General features: G+C 38.2%; 1 long non-coding RNA gene across 1 annotated transcript in view; it reads right to left on the bottom strand.

Annotated features, from left to right (window-relative positions):
* Window positions 1–16340, bottom strand: part of LOC311602916 — a 125660-nt gene that overhangs the window by 26289 nt on the left and 83031 nt on the right. The window contains exons 2-3 of the long non-coding RNA XR_014780897.1: window positions 8954–9107; window positions 5601–5771 (exon numbers count right to left, since the gene is read on the bottom strand). This is a non-coding gene — a long non-coding RNA (uncharacterized lncRNA). The remainder of the gene's footprint in view (window positions 1–5600; window positions 5772–8953; window positions 9108–16340) is intronic.

Raw genomic sequence — 16340 nt, 5'->3', positions numbered from 1 at the left:
TTATGCTTCTTAAGTATTCATTCAAGCTACTAAGAGTCACAGCTTTGCCTTCTTTATTTTTTGTTTGTTGCTCTAAACTTTTAAAAATATGGTCCTTAAGCTCTATTTAAACCTGTTGTTAAAGTCTTTTACTTACAAGATAATTTCATCAGAATACTTGTGTGATATGCTAAAGAGAAAAAAAACTAGTTCTAAGAGTCCTAAGATTAGGGAAATGACTGAAAGATGCCGAGTGTAAAATTAGATAAATCTAATAGGCTCAGACTTTGAAGGGCCTCACAGACCATATGATAACATTGGATTTAATTCAAGTAAGAATGGAGAAAAGAGAGTGTTAGCATATAACCAACTTCACAAATCTGCCTCCAAGTTGCTTAGCCACCTCTGATGTCATCACCTGACACCACCACCAGGGTCCCAGGATAAATGGGATATACCTGCCATCAGTTTCTCTCTCTCTCTCCTTCTCTCTCTCTATCTTTCTCCCTCTGTCTCTCTCTCTCTTCCTCTCTCCCTCCCTCCCCCCCTCTCTCCCTCTCTCTCTCAGTCTTTCTTGCTATCCTCCTGGGGCACTCCCCCTTCTTCTCTCTGCATGCTTCTACAACAAATCTTATGCCATGTATGTTATGTGGCACATATTCAGTGCAAGTGGCGATGCAATTTGTGACCTTATATACCTGAGAAGAAGCAAAAGAAGAAACAGAGAAATTGTTTAAGAAAATACTGTGAAAATCCAAATGAGAGATGGTGACTAGCAGAACCAGGGTAGTTATGATGGAATAACAATAATAGTCATGTGAAACTTTTTAACACAAGGTCACACACTGAAGTAATAACAAATACACGAAGTCTGGACACATCAGCTTAAAAGTAGTCTTTGAAGACATAAGACTGGATGAATTTATCAAGGAAGTAGGTATAAAGAGCAAAAAAGAAAGCTTTTCAGAATTGAGCCCTTAAGAACTGTTCTAGCTAAAGGCTGGGTGAATAAAAAGGAAACAAGGAAGACACAAGGGATGTCCAACAAAGTGGAAAGAAAGCCAAGTGTTAGCCAGTGTCTGGAAAATTAAATTAAAATGAAGAGAACTCTATCAGAAGAGAACAGTGATGCTGAGAGTTCCTGAATGATGAAGGATACTCTTGGAAACCTTAACAAGATTGTGGCTAGAGTTTTTAAAGGCAAGGGCCCAGGTTACAGTGGATTTATCAGTCAAAGTCTGGCCACTGATTCCCCAGTATGCCAATTAAAGAACAAAATAATGGTGAAAGGCATAGAGGAGGTGTATTCATTGTGGCTATATTGGGAAGAGGGACACGTAAAGGTGTCCAGTGGTCCCAGGTACATTTTCTGGTTACTAAAATGAGGTTTACATTTAAATATAGGTCAAGGTATGTCTAATTACCAGTCCTGGCCAATGTGCATTGTCTGAGATCTAGGTCAAGGTATTATGTTCTGCAAAGTTGTGTGATGAAATGATAAATTGTTGGACATGGAGACTTTAGTGGGACAGCCCTGTTCTCAGTAATTGTCCTCATCTGGATAGTAGTCAGCTCTTGGAGGTACTGCTCTTCCTGGAATTTAAGGTGACTCAGGAAAAAGATATTAATGGCAATGAGTTATCTTACTGCCTTTATTAATGTACAGATCACAAATGAAGGCAAAGCTTCCAGGGTTTCATCCTGCTTCCAGAACTGATGTGTCTAAGTGAGAAGTAAATGCTTTTAACAAAAGTGCCTTCTAAGTATCTGTGTCAACATCAGTAGTGCCGCAAGGATGGGGAAGCCTGATTAAAGAGGATTCAAGAAGAAATGGAGGAGGGGGAGAAATGAAAGTGATGAGTATAAATCAGTGTAGAGATTTTGTTACAAAATACAGAATTTTTGCTACAGAGAGTACAGAAATGAAACAATGGATACCTGGAACTGACAAATATATTGTCTTCAGGGTCAGAGAAATGATAATATTATGTATGATAAGATGGAAGATTTTATGATATAATACTGCCTTGGTTATTGTTTCTGTTGTAGTGATAAAACACTACAACCCAAAGCAACTTGGAAAGGTCATAGTCCATAACTGAGAAAAGTCAGGGAAGGAGGCAGGAACTAAAGCCAAGAACATGAAGGGCAGGGCTTACTTGCTTACTCCTATCACTTCCTCAGCCTGCTTTCCTATGCAACCCAATAAACTAGCCAGGGGCAGCACTGTCTGCATTGAGAGAGGCCTTTTCACTACAATTAATCTAGAAAATACCTCACAGGCTTGCCCACAGACCAATCTGATAGTACCATTTTCTCAGCTGAAATTTCTTTTCCCAAAATGAAGTAGCTTGTATCAAATTGATGAAAGCAAAGAAACTGATAAGCCAACTAACTAACAATTAACAACAACTACTACAAAAAGTGGGGAAAAAAAAGAACTGCTGGAGATGGCAAGAAGAGATGGAATATGCTCTGTGAATAGAGGACAGGTTATTAAATGTTGTGGGACATTTATCTTTATAATAGTGAGAAGACAGGTTCTGACATGCCCACCATTTCCTAATACCCCTGAGGTGTAGCGGAGACTGTATATACTATCATTTTGGGTTATCAAGGTAAATAATCTTACATAGTGCTTTTCAAAGGACGGGATGGCAATTTAACATAGGAGCAAAAAGTACAGAAGGAGTCAGAAGTACAGGCTCAATTCTACCATGAGAAATGTAAGTTTTTTGGTCTTCTGAAAGTGATAGTCTGTTAGAGCACCTAGATCCTATGCTGAATTTACCTATAGGACTAACTGTGCCACCTAGGTATAATTGCAAGTAAGAAGAGCCTCTGTGGATCCTCCCATACAGGTATGAGGAAAGGCATAAACATCAGACTGAGGTCTGGTCCACTTTGAACCAAGCTTCTTCCCTTCTTTTCATTCATCATCCTGCCAAGGGTTCATGGAGTTTGAAGTCATAGAATGCACAGGGCCGCTGGTCAGAGGGATGACCACCTTTAGACTTAACCTGAGCCAGAAGCAAGCTTTGATTACCTTCATCCTCTAAAATTCTTGGCTTGTTCATTGGATGCAGAAGAATTAATCCCCTTAACTAATCAAGATGCTTTTAGTAAATGAGAAATATTACCATTGATGCAGTTAGTGTCACAGAACAAGTGAGTTGAAGATGGAGCTCTGTAAACATCCACAGCTCTTCAGCCTTAGCTTAGTGTTTGTAAGAATATTAGACTTTTGCTGTTGTACAGGCTGTAATAGCTGCAGCAGCTTTTCCCAGTTCAGACTGGGAATAGGGTACCAATGGATATCCTATTAAGATGTTGTCTATGAGTCCTTGGTGAGCAGAAATTCCTGAACCAGGATCTCTCATCTGGGAAGTGAGTTTATTACAAAGACACACATCTTTCTCCTCACCCTCTTCTTTACTCCCTGCCCTGGAAATCTTGAACCTAGGCTTGCAATGTCACACCTCCCCTATCCTCAGAACGATATAAGAAGAGACTCCCACTTCTGCCATGTAAGTTCTGATTTTTCTTGGCAAAAGCTCTGCTGTGCTGTCTCTGCTGCTGTCTCTCCTTAGCTGTCCTCACCATGTTTTGTCCATGTGTCTGTCTGCCCATGATGTGATATAAATCTAGTGGTCTGAAGAAGCAGACTCTGTCTCGGTGCCCTCTATTGTATCCAAGAACTTTTGGTATTTTAATACAGTTATCATCTTGGTCTACTGCATAAGAAGCCATCATCCCTCTCAGAACATAAAACCTCCAGTGACAGAAAATGAGGGGCAGAGATAGATCTTGTCAGAAACTCAATCTATAAGCCATCTTAAACAGCCAACGCTGTTGCTTTGACTCTTCTCTAAGTTGAAATGCAACTGCAAATAAATAATTGAGGGTATGTATCACTGAATAAATCAGGTTATGAATATCTAATTTATTGATGCAGAGTATCTGCTACTCTGAGGTTTAAATTGCAAGTAGGTCACAAATGGAAACAATTTCAGTTATCATCTCTGTGTGGACAGACAGGGATTGGCATTTTTTCAATTAACAATATTATAATTGCCATCCTGGAATTTGCTTTATTTCTACAATTCAAAAGGAATCCAATTTTCTTTCTTATACCTTTCTGCTTATTTAATTGGAGCTTAACATTAGGAAGAACTCTTTAATATTCAAGAAGCCTGTCTCAGATAGCATCATGTCATGAATATTCCCCACTGTAAAGTCATACTTCTTCTTTGACCTTGTTGTCATTGTTTTGTTACATAAATTATTCACCCCAGTATGTCTTATAGATTAAATACCCTGGAAACAAATTAGAAGCGTCCCAGTGGCTTAGAAATGTCAAGTAAGTCGTCTTTTCTCCAAATACCTCCTACAAAATGGGATGCTAAAAAGTAACCCCACAAAATAGGCAATATGATGTTTAGAGACCAAATTGCCACATAAAATAAGCACCTCTGCACCTTAAAAACTTTTTGTGACTCAGTTCTCATTGTTGAATTGAGAACGACATGAGCATTCTGCTCATTGAAATGTAAAGGAGAGAAATCAATACTGCTTCTCATGCCCTTTGCCTGGGGCATACTGTGCCATGCTTCCTTTACTCAAGAACCAAGTGTCCAGGCAGTGGAGTGGCTGCGTGTTCAACAACAGAATGGGCCAACATGCCCTGGCTACTACAATGGCTGCAGGTCGTTCTCACCTAGAAGGTAGATGAGCACTCATTCTGAAAGTATAAAAGAATTCCACAAAGGAACAGGAGGCTCATTGGCTCATTCCTTTCGAATGACAAAAGGAAAAGAACAAACAAATCCTTATTAAGCAAATAACCTAAGATGCTCACAGAGGAGGCAAAGATTGTTAAAAATGCTTTGAAACTACTGACACTCTCATAATATTTTCTATGCCCAGAGTTACTCTAACTTTATGGATATTAATTCGTTTCATTAAATATAACCCATGAAGCTTTTTGTTTTAAATCACATTTCAATAGCAAAAGACAAAACTGAAGCTCAGAGAGAAGAAACTTGAGAAGGGGTGTAAATGCAGGAAATATGATTTGCTTTACAGGCTGCTGCCTCTGTCCTTAAGGCTCTGTGTTCCAATTTCTACCTTAAAAAGGTATGGTCACAATTTGATGGGGGCAAATTTACAGCCCAGTTTTTAATGTGTGTGTCTTATTTCAAAGTGGGAGGGGCTGTAAGAAGGGGAGCATAAAAAGAATTGATTTTCAACATATACAATTTGTTTCAGATTTATAGCATATTATTGTTGGATGAAATGGATCCAAAAAAAAAGGCCTTGTACATGGACAAAGGATATCCTGCCTCCCGGTCTTTGCAGAGGCATGCTGATGTGCAAAGATTGCTATGAACATTGACTAGTGCCAGTTAAGTAGGGTCTTTCCATAAACATAGGGCTTAGGGTCAAAATAAGACAACAACAAACAGTAGTAGTAGCTCACTGAAGCTTTAAAAGCCACAATAATGATACAATTCATTGACTTCAAAACCATTATGATGAGACATGTTGAAATGACTTAGCAGATGCCCCACCAAACAGATTTTTCTAAAATCCCTTTGACTCTGAGTTATCTGCAACCTTACCTGTCTCCAGAAAGCAAAGCCTCCAATTAGTAGAGTTCCTGCAGATATCCATGGTATACTTTTTCCCATCATATCTGCTCACATGCCCACGAGAGATCCAGATGAATACAGCCTTGCAAAATTGACTTCTTCAAAAAGTTGGTTCTTATTTAAAGATGGCTGCATGCAGTTCTGGGGTAGACATACAAACAATAAGTTTATTGGGCTTCTTGCTTCACAAATAATAACTCCATTTAAGAATAATAATTACCATGGTAACAGTAACAACTTAGGAGTAATTCAAGCATGGAGAGTCTAGGGAAGAAACATACAAGAATTTCTGAAACTTATTTAATCCTTTAAGATTTCACATCCTTTTGTACAGCAAGGTCAATTTTGGACTAACTTTTTGTCAAAAATGTGTAAAAACACAAACAAATACAAGCTTTCATCCGCACCATGAAGTAGATGGGAGTGAATAAAATGATAAATACCTTATGTAAAGAAGTATAACCATATATAGCTCTAACATCCCCGTTGCCTCACACATAGGCAGCATTCCTTTGACATCTCTGCTCCTCAGAGGATGGGTGGAATAAGAAAAGTACTGCCCTGACAGTCTATGGCATCTGTACCTTGAGATGCTTACACTGCGGTCTGCTTTTCCTCATGTACCATAAAACCTAGGTGTTGTAGGAGATGAGCAATCTTGATGGCATAATTTGGTTGTATCTCTACCCTGAACACAAGCCTGAGGCTGTACTAATTCTCATGACTGTGTTGTCTATCTTCTTACTATGATTACCCCACCAGTATTTGCCCTTCAATACCAGACTTGACAGTCAAGTGAAAGGCTGAAATATGTACTCTGCAAACAGTCCACTAGAAGCAAATACACATGTAGAAGTCTTCATAGTGAATGAATATTGAATTGGGTCTGTACTGCCATAGCAAAATAATGAAGTCCTGGGTTATCTAATAGATTCACACGAAATCTTCAAAAATTCCTGATGCTTTTGCTAGCACCAATTATTACTAGATAGAGAAGGAATTCTGGTTTTGCATTCTTCTCATGTATCTAAAAGGTTCATTAGCACAATAACAAAAATGCAATGGAAATTATACTGTTCATATATAGGTATGTGAATCTTGCCTCTAAAGAAGCCTAAGTTTGATCCATGAGAATCCCAGATAATATTTCAAAAATATATTGAATATTAATTTGTTTTATTCCACTGGTTGTATCTTCGTTATATAATTTAAATTGCATTGTCTATGAACTATATAGCTCATTTGGTTAATTTATGCTTTCCATAAGATTACTTCTTCTGTATATCTATTAAAATTTGAATGAAAATTTCTACCACTGAGTAAGACTGCATTATTTTTAGAAAATTATGTATTCTATATTTGTCATGGCAGTGGAAAATAAAAAAAAAAGCGGGAAAATAAAGGATAAAGTAATCTGATTTGAGTTCAATACTCTAACAAAGACTTGATAACAGTGATTAACGATATTATTAATATTACTTTCTGAACACTTCCTTCCTCTACTTATCCTCTTGAGAAGAAAGAAAAAAAGAAAACCTATCAAGGAAAGGGTCAGGCAATTTTCGCTCCACACTCCTTTATCTTCCCATCAAATCTTGATGCTCATACAGAGCAATGAGCCTTTGAAAATAATGGTTTGTGGCCTTGGTAACTGAAGGCAATAAGCAATATAGCCATGGCCAGATCTCATGATGGGAATGAAATAAACTCTGTCACTACTTTTTATCTTTTTTCCCCAATTCTTTCACACCTTTGAATCATTCTTCATTTTCTAGCCTTTAACATTGGTCTTCATTTTTTTTAGTTCTTCTTCTTTTTTTTTTTTCCCCCTTAAGTCCACAGCCAAAGGAATGGCTTTCAGGAGAGTAAACACAATTCTTTTTTAAAACTGCTGAAGGTGAGTGCTTTGACTTGCATTAGTTTGGATCCAGGAAGTTTAATGGTGTTTCACGCATTGCCCAAAGCTCACTGTTTTAATTTTCACAATGACATGATGATGGTATTAAATTGCACATCCTCCACATGGCTCCAAAGCCTCTTTGTCTGCCATTTAAACTTCCTCCTTGAAACCCTGCAGTTCTCCTCATCCCTTTGTGTCATGAGCATATTATGTCAAGAACATATCTGGCTTGGTTATTTCTTCAACAATGTGAGAATTTATTACATAACAGTAAGTTCATAAGCCACATTCATTACATTGGCAACAATTTGACAGGCACTCCTGATTTCCTGTGTTCGAGAAAAGTACAAGTGTTTTTTTTGTTTTGTTTTGTTTTTAATGTTAGTATTTAAAGGTTGAATAACTTTCAAATCACATATTATATACCACATAGTAACTCTCTCCCTCTCTCTCTCTCTCTCTCTCTCTCTCTCTCTCTCTCTCTCTCTGTGTGTGTGTGTGTGTGTGTGTGTGTGTGTGTGTGTGTGTGTGTGTGTCTGTGTATCTACATCCCTAAAAGTCTACAAAGGCTTAAACAAGCTGAAGAAGTCTGATTAAAATTCTGAGAAAACTCTAGTTAAAGGTCAGCTGAGCTTCAGGCTCCACTTGAGCTACAAGAGTGAGGAGTAGAAGAATGCAGTAAAAGCAAAGGATGGGATTGGCTCTAGATAGACAATGGGAAGAGAGACAGTCAGTAGTTCTAGCAGGCCACATCAACAGTGAGATGTGAGGTGAACTAAAGACCCTAGAAAAGTATGAGCAGAACCCCTGGGTCCAGATCTGCCTGTCATAGTGTTCTTCTTATAGGTTTCTAGGACCCTCTGGATCCTTCTATTTCCCCATTCTCCTATACTTCTCTCACCTAGAGTCTCAATAGGATGTCCTCACCTCTATCCCACTTTCCTGGTAAGTGAAGACTTTCATGGGGCATGCCCCTTGGGCTAGTGTCCAGATATAAGTGAGTATATGCCATTTGACTCTTTCTGTTTCTTGGTTGACTCACTCATTATGATCATTTCTAGTTCAATCCATTGATCCAGCCAATGGACAGGACATTCTCCACAGTTAAGTGGAAAGTCAGGACTGACTTTCACATGAACTCTGGTGTCCTATATTTGACCACCTCCCTTTGATGTGGAGGCCCAGAGGCACTCAGAGGAAGGATAGCAGGCTACCAAAAAGAGACTTGATACCCTAGGATCATATACAGGGGGAGGAAGTCACCTTCAGTCACAGTCAAAGGGGAGGGGAATAGGGTGAAAGTGAGAGGGAGGGAGGAATGGGAGGATACAAGGGATGAGGTAACAATTGAGATGTAATATGAATATTATCAATAAAAATCGGAAGAAAAAAAAGACCCTAGAAAAGTACAAATTTCTTATACCTGAAGAAGTTGGTTATATTTTTCTGGAATACAAGCAGATCTTCAGGAATGCTGAACTCTTTCAAATCTTTCCTCCTTCTTCTTGCCATATCATTACACCTCCAGTGTCAATGATCCATCGCTGGGCATGATAGTCTTTTTTAATGAAGGTTTTCTAGGGAGAGAAAAGACATTAATTATTTGCCTGTGAGAATTCATATGAATTGCTCTATCTTAACTCATTTTCTTTCCCTGATACTCTGTTTAAACAGCATACTGAGAGAATGAAATTTTAATATGGGGAAAATTAGAAAGGCTGCTTTGGCTGGCTCAGCACATCGAACAGTTAGTTACAAGTGCAGACATGGAGAGAAGAAGAGGCTTTGTAATAACCATGGCCATAAGCAAACAAGAAACAAAGACAAGACAGAAGAAGAAGATAGAAGAAAAGAAACTGCCTTCCTTATCCTGTAACCTGGGGTCAAGGAGTTCTTGGCATCCCACACAGAACTCAAGGGACATAATCTTGACATGGACTTTGTCTTGTGCCTGTCAAATTATTTTACCTGGTCATCACATCTTTGCAGCGATTCCCAAACTATGGTAACCAAAGACCTCTTGCTAGTTCTCAGGGCCCATGCTTGAAACCATGATATTGCACTTGTAGATATATGTAATAACTATACCAACACTCTGTACATGTTAGATATATGAAGTAACTATAACTGCCCCATCATAGTGCACATACTTGATATATCTATTAAGTAATAAACTGCACCATCACGGTGCACATGTTAGACATATGTAATAAATAATAACTCTACCATCATAGTGCACATGATTGATATATGTAATACTAATAACTGTACCATGACATTGCACATGTCCATATATGAAATAAATGTACCATCATACTGTACATATAAATATGTGTAATATCTGCATCCTCACACTTCACACACACACACACAAACACACACACGTTACATATAATATAATAGCCGCAGCTGCACCATTGTACTGCACATGTAAATATGTATATAATAACTGCAATATCACATTGCACATGTATATATATGTATATATATATACATATATATATCAACTCCGCCATCACACTGTACATGCTCGACTTACTGTAATAACTGCACCATTACATTGTTCCTATACTTTTCTACTTTTTGTTTAACTTTTGCCAGTCTGGATTTCCTGAAGTTAGTCAATAGTAGATCCAAAGTTTGCTGCCACCAAGAACAAAGTCAATAGTCACATTCAGCTTCAGGAATGAAAATCTTCCATTTGAAGATAACTAATAACATTCATCAATGATGCATTGAAGGAATGAGAAGGTTGCAATTGAATAGTGAGACAACATTACACTGAAATACAACACTTTCTCAAAATTGCTGTGGACATGCATTTTAACAAAACAAATGAAAAAAAACACAAGGGAATTGGTTAAAGGCATAAGAAAATTCCTGTGCTGGCTTAATGACTTTTTTTAGAAATCTAATTATAGTCCAAATAAAAAGTTATTTAAAACATCAGAAAAGTTGAAAAAGAAAAATGGACTGTGATATTAAAGGTAAAGATAGGAAACGTTTGATAATATTTAATAAACTCCACTCCCTGCTAGGCTCTGTGCTTGGCATCATGGCAGGTGATTTGCTCATTAATTCTAACAGCACTCTTAAGAAGGAGATATCATTCCTATCTTAAGATGAAGAAGACTATGAAAATAAAGGATAAAAATGTAGCAACATCGAAGTAATAGGAATCAACCCAGATAAAATTTAACTCAGTTTTAGATTTCAAATTTTCTGGCATTTTCCTCTGTTCCACTCTCACATGTTCTTCCCCCCTTTGGAATTCTTTCCTGTCACACAACTATTCAACAGATACCTATCCCATCAAATCTCCATTCCATGCATTTGATCTAGGTTTTTATGTCTTGGCACAAAATATGCTGCCCTTGTGAAGCATCCCTTTCGGTGTTTAACTTTGTAAGGCGATGAGTTCAAGGAAAATCCAGCAGAGGAATCCAGCCCTCGGTGCTGTGATAGTTGCATTTTATATCAAATAGTCCTTTAATATTCTCTTTGACAAGTAGAATCCACACTCCCTCATGTTAAATTCTTAATGGCTTCCCTGGTGGTTGGCTGTTCTGATTTCATCGTAATTTAGGCTGCTCATTTCATGTCAGTAAAATTGTCTGGAAATGTATCACAGTCCTTGCCTAGAATGATGTTCCCAGGAAACAAAGGGGGATGCTCCCTTAAGTACATAACTTACTTTCTTTCTCTCCTCCTTCCTTTCTGCACTGGCCAAATGTTCTGCATATAATATTTCTACCAGTTCTCAGTAGACACCCTAAGTATATCAGTAACCTTCCAATGCTGTTTATGACATCCCAAAGGATATATCTAGTTTCAAAATCCCCAATTGTGTTTGAGTGACATATCTCATGATATATTAGAGTCTCTACAAACATGAAAACCCACAGGGAAACACTCCACACAAGGTGAAGGCAGCACAACTTTAGGAGGTGCTAGATCAGAAACTTCTAAAGTCTGACCTCACTGTATAATAAAAGTTTGGGGGAGCAGGAAGTCTCCACATAAAAATTGTCACAGAAAATCTTCAAGGAGGGCTATGTTTAAACTCCTTTTCAAAATACATCTCTCCAGCAAAGTATCTGTGACATTCCCATAAAAATAAGTTCTATTTACTGATACACAGGGTAATGGTTGAGGGATAAGTTGAAGGGTGGCTTCTATTCAAGGAGGATGCAAAATACATGGGACTTCTCTCATAACAATGGTTTCTATTCACTGAGAGACAAAGCTCATATTGAGAGCCTAAACAATGCTCAGGATTTGGAGGGAGGAGGAAGAAGAGGATTCAGATCAATTCTGGCTCCATAGACTAGCAAAAGATCACCAGGTTATTAGACAGCATGTACTCCAGCTTTCCAGGTGAATAGGAATCAGGCATTTTCTTCCATTGGGGGTAAAAGCCTGTGTGTTTAACACTTCTGGTTTTCCTAATGCTTTTTGTAAGCTGTGCCTCCCACAAGGACAGCATTGTGCATTCTTGTCTAGTAATTTTTGCTGTCTAGACCTTTGGTTGGAGGGAGAGAATATCAACGTAATCCTCTTCTTTCTGGCATTAGAAGCACTTTGTACTTATTTTGAAAGTTGTTCAAAGGATTTTGTTCAGATGATGTCCTAACTTCAAGTCGAAAATGCTACTATTGAGGTAGGATGCAAAATACATCTGTAAAGCAAGAATTCACCCTAAAAAGTGATCTTCTCTAAAGTCTAATACAGAGATATGCACTTAAAAACTGAATGGAACGGTTTGATCACTCAAGCGTCTTGGCTACTATGACATTTAGCCTGTAAATGCAGGAAACAAAATTTTTTTCCTGTAAATCAATAATTCTCAGTATGTGGGTTGTGACCCACTTGGGAGTCACCTAAAACCATCAGAAAACAGAGATATTTACATTATAATTCATAAAAGCAGCAAAATTACAGTTATGAGGTAGCAACAAAAATAATTTTTATGGTTGTGGGTTACCACAACATGAAGAACTGTATTAAAGGACTGCAGCATTATGGAGGATGAAAACCACTGCTCTAAATCAAAGACTAGCAATGCTATTAACAGACCCAAGCTGCACACACCTATAATACTGCACAAAGACAAAAGCAAAGCAACTCAGAGACACAAGGAAAGAAAACGGAACACACCTTTTCTTTTTCTAGCTACCCTATTGATTGTGGTCAAATATACTTGCCTTGCAATGCCCTTTTTTCTTTGTCACCACAGAAGCCCATACTCTCAAATGCTGTTTGATGGCAAATCATAAAGAGCATAGAACAAGGCATCATTAGTCAATGCTTAAGGAAAGGAGATTACAGAGCTAATCCTCCAAACCAAACATGTTGACAGTTAATTGAGTGTCTCTTTCAAAGTTTCTGCTTGGAAAACTAGTGCATAGGAGACCACGTATTAAATATGGGTAAGCATCTGGGCAAGCTGGTGTCACATTGCTGTCTTGTATTGTATAGAGTATGTTTGTTTGTGACAGCACCTCCTAACATAGCCTTGACTAGTTTAAAACTTGTGATCCTCCTGCCTCTGCCTCCTGAGTGTTGGGATTACAGTCATAGGCTGTTTTGCCCAATTATAATAATTATCATGAATCCCCAAGTGGTCTCAAGACCACCTTACTCTTTAAAATTAACAATACTCAAAATATATTTTATGTGATTAATATCTATCAATATTTATATAAATTAAACACTAAGACAGTCGGGTTGGTAAAATACTAGGGGAGAAGTCTAGAAGGCATAAACTCACAGCAAGCTTCCTGTTACTCTGGCTCTTGAAATCTTTCTGCTCCCACTTCTGGAATGATCCCTGAGCTTCAGGTGAAAGAGTTGTATTGTCAGTGTATCCATTGGCACTGGGATTCACAACTCTGCATTTAGGTTGGTTATGTGTTTTGTAATGGTCATTATCTGCTACAAATAAAAGTGTCCTTTTCAGTTGAATAAGAGCAACACCAATAAGCATATTAATATGATGGGGCCCGTGGGGGAAGGAAGCTGAGGAGGCCTCAACCCTAGACAAAGAACTATAAGCAACTAAGGAATGTAGAGATCAGGAAAAATCATCTTCCCCAGGGAAGAACATATAAATACATGTTCAGCCCTGAAAACATATGCACACATACAAATAAAGTAACTTTGCATGTGCATGTGAACATACATAGAAAAAGACAGACAGAGAGAGAGAGAGATGGAGAAAGAGAGAAGTAGATAGCAACAACTAATGGGAAAATATGAACTTGGAAGAGCAAATAGTACAATATGGAAGTGTTTGGAAGAAGGAAAGGGAAGGGAGAAATTATGTATATCTTAATACATAATTTGTAAATTTAATTAATAATTAAATTTAATATTGATTTATATCTTGGCTTTTTGAGACAGGGTTTCTCTGTGTATCCTTGGCTGTTCTAGACTCACTTTGTAGACTAGGCTGGCCTCAAACTCACAGAGATCTGCCTGCCTCTGCTTCCCTAAATGCTGGGATTATGTAATTATATTATAATCTCAAAAATTAAAAAAGGCAGAAATTCTGTTTTGAACACCATTCACTAAGAATGGTGACATTGTTTTTGTAAGAATACAGATGTACTTTAAGATTAAGTGCAGCTTCTAGAATATTCTCATAAATATCAGTGAAAATAAGCAAATGCTATCTTGATATGATTACAGAAGAACATGTTTATGTTGTTGACTATATGATGCTGAGTCAAGAATGACAGGATTTTCATCTCGCCTTCTTAGTGGTAGGAGGATGTTTCAACTACCCTGAAATGAAAACACCCTGCTTGCTCTTAAAATTTGTACTTAATTTTCCATAAATATTTGTTTATGTTCCATTTGTCAGTGCTCTGCTTGAAAACACATGTGCACCATGAGCATGAAGTGCCCATGGAGGCCAAAAGAGCGTGGCAGGTTCCCTGATATTGGCATTCCAGACAGGTGGGAGCTGCCATGTAGGTGCTGGGTATCAAACGTCATTCTCTGGAAGAACAGCCAGTCCTCTTAACAGATAAGTCATCTCTCCATGTGGCTTCCATGTGATTGAATCTCCTCTTCTTCCTTTGGTCACTTCCTTTATATACTTTCAGTTCTAAGCATTAATACATCTTTTGGGGGGGGCGGGGAGAACACTGTGTGTTCTTCTTCTCAGTAGTTTAATGACAGTGCCGACAGAAACATCTGTTTTTCCTCATTGTCTGCATGGCTCATGAGGGTGATCACCGTAGCCACCTTACTCCACACTACTCTCCACAGAATACTACTTGACTTAGAGTAAGTGCTTAAGAAGTATGTGATGCCCTGGTTACCTGCTGACTAACAACTTGTTGAATGCGCCTCACCTATATATACTTAAAGCCAGAGCCAGAAAAGACACTTGTCTGTGACAGTGAAACTAGAAGCCTGACATAAAGCTCACAATTTTAGTTTAAATTACATAGCAAGAAAAACAATTTAATAATGAGAACAAGGTAAAGGCAGCAAACAGCAGCACAGTTACATCTTGGGGTATGCCTGAAACTTTCATGAGCACAGCGTAGCATGACTGCACTGTGCACACACAACTCTCCTTACTCTGAACAGTTCAGATATCATCCTCAGTGATCTTGTCCCTTTCCTGAATTTCTGAGCTGCTCAGAATTTAGAAACCTAGAGTGCTTTATATCACTGCACATATATTCTTTACATCCTGTTTCATAAGCAGCCATGTCCTTTACTATTAGATATATTACAAAGCTTATGGTGTGTGTGTGTGTGTGTGTGTGTGTGTGTGTGTGTGTGTGTGTGTGTAGCTTATGGCACCTTCCTTCCCCACACAGCCTACCATTAGCATAGCAGGCCCTGACGAGAGAGTATGTAATACAGAGGTATGCGCTGCTAGAATGTTACATTGTATCAAGTATTTTAAAGCAACAATAACAGCAACAACAACAACAACAAAAGAAGTACACAAAAATCTGCACACACACACACACACACACACACACACACACACACACACACACACTCCCTCTCCCTCTCTCTGGAACACAGCCATGTGTCCTTACTGAGACCCTTTGTGATGAATACCTAACCTAAAGCAACTTGGGGACCGTGGGGGAGCAGGGCTGCAACTCCACATTCTATGCTCAGCCTCGGGGTTCAGCCCATCTCATCCTCTTTGAGTTATGGGTCCCTGTTCTTTTACTCAGATTTATGAGTTCAGACGGTGTCATAAGAGGCAGGTACTGCACATAAATCAAACAGCACAGGCACGCGGGACAAGCTGCTGAGCTATGTGTCCCTTCTCACACTTCACAATGTCAAATGAGGATATGCACAGTGGTCTGGAAGCTTGAAACAGTGGAGATAGCTAAGTGGCCACCGAATTATGTAGCTTTCATTTAGGCACAAACACAAAAATCATGATTCATCTACCTTCTTGCTCAGTGACTGATTTAGAGTATAACTGCCTTATATAAAATAAGCTCTTCCCTTTGTTAGAAAATGGCATTGGAATAAACATATTTTGAGGTTTACTTGGTGTTGAAGTTTAATCAAATAATTTTTGCTTGCTTTTTAACAGACATAAAACTGTGCAATTTTCACACACAACATGCTATTTTGAAGCATATGCTTATTCTAGAATGACTAAATTTAGCTTAACATTTTTATTACTTCACATTTATCATCTTGTAGGGAGAACACTTATTCAACACTTTGCATTTTCCAAGAGTACACATGTTATTAACCATAGTCATAGCTGTGTAATAGGTATGAGAGATAATATATTAAATGTTTATAATGGCCCT

Source organism: Acomys minous (genome assembly GCF_964271855.1).
Source record: "Acomys minous genome assembly, chromosome: 8".
Taxonomy (NCBI): domain Eukaryota; kingdom Metazoa; phylum Chordata; class Mammalia; order Rodentia; family Muridae; genus Acomys; species Acomys minous.
Note: the sequence above shows the minus strand (reverse complement) of the source record. Positions and strands in the feature narration are given on the sequence as shown.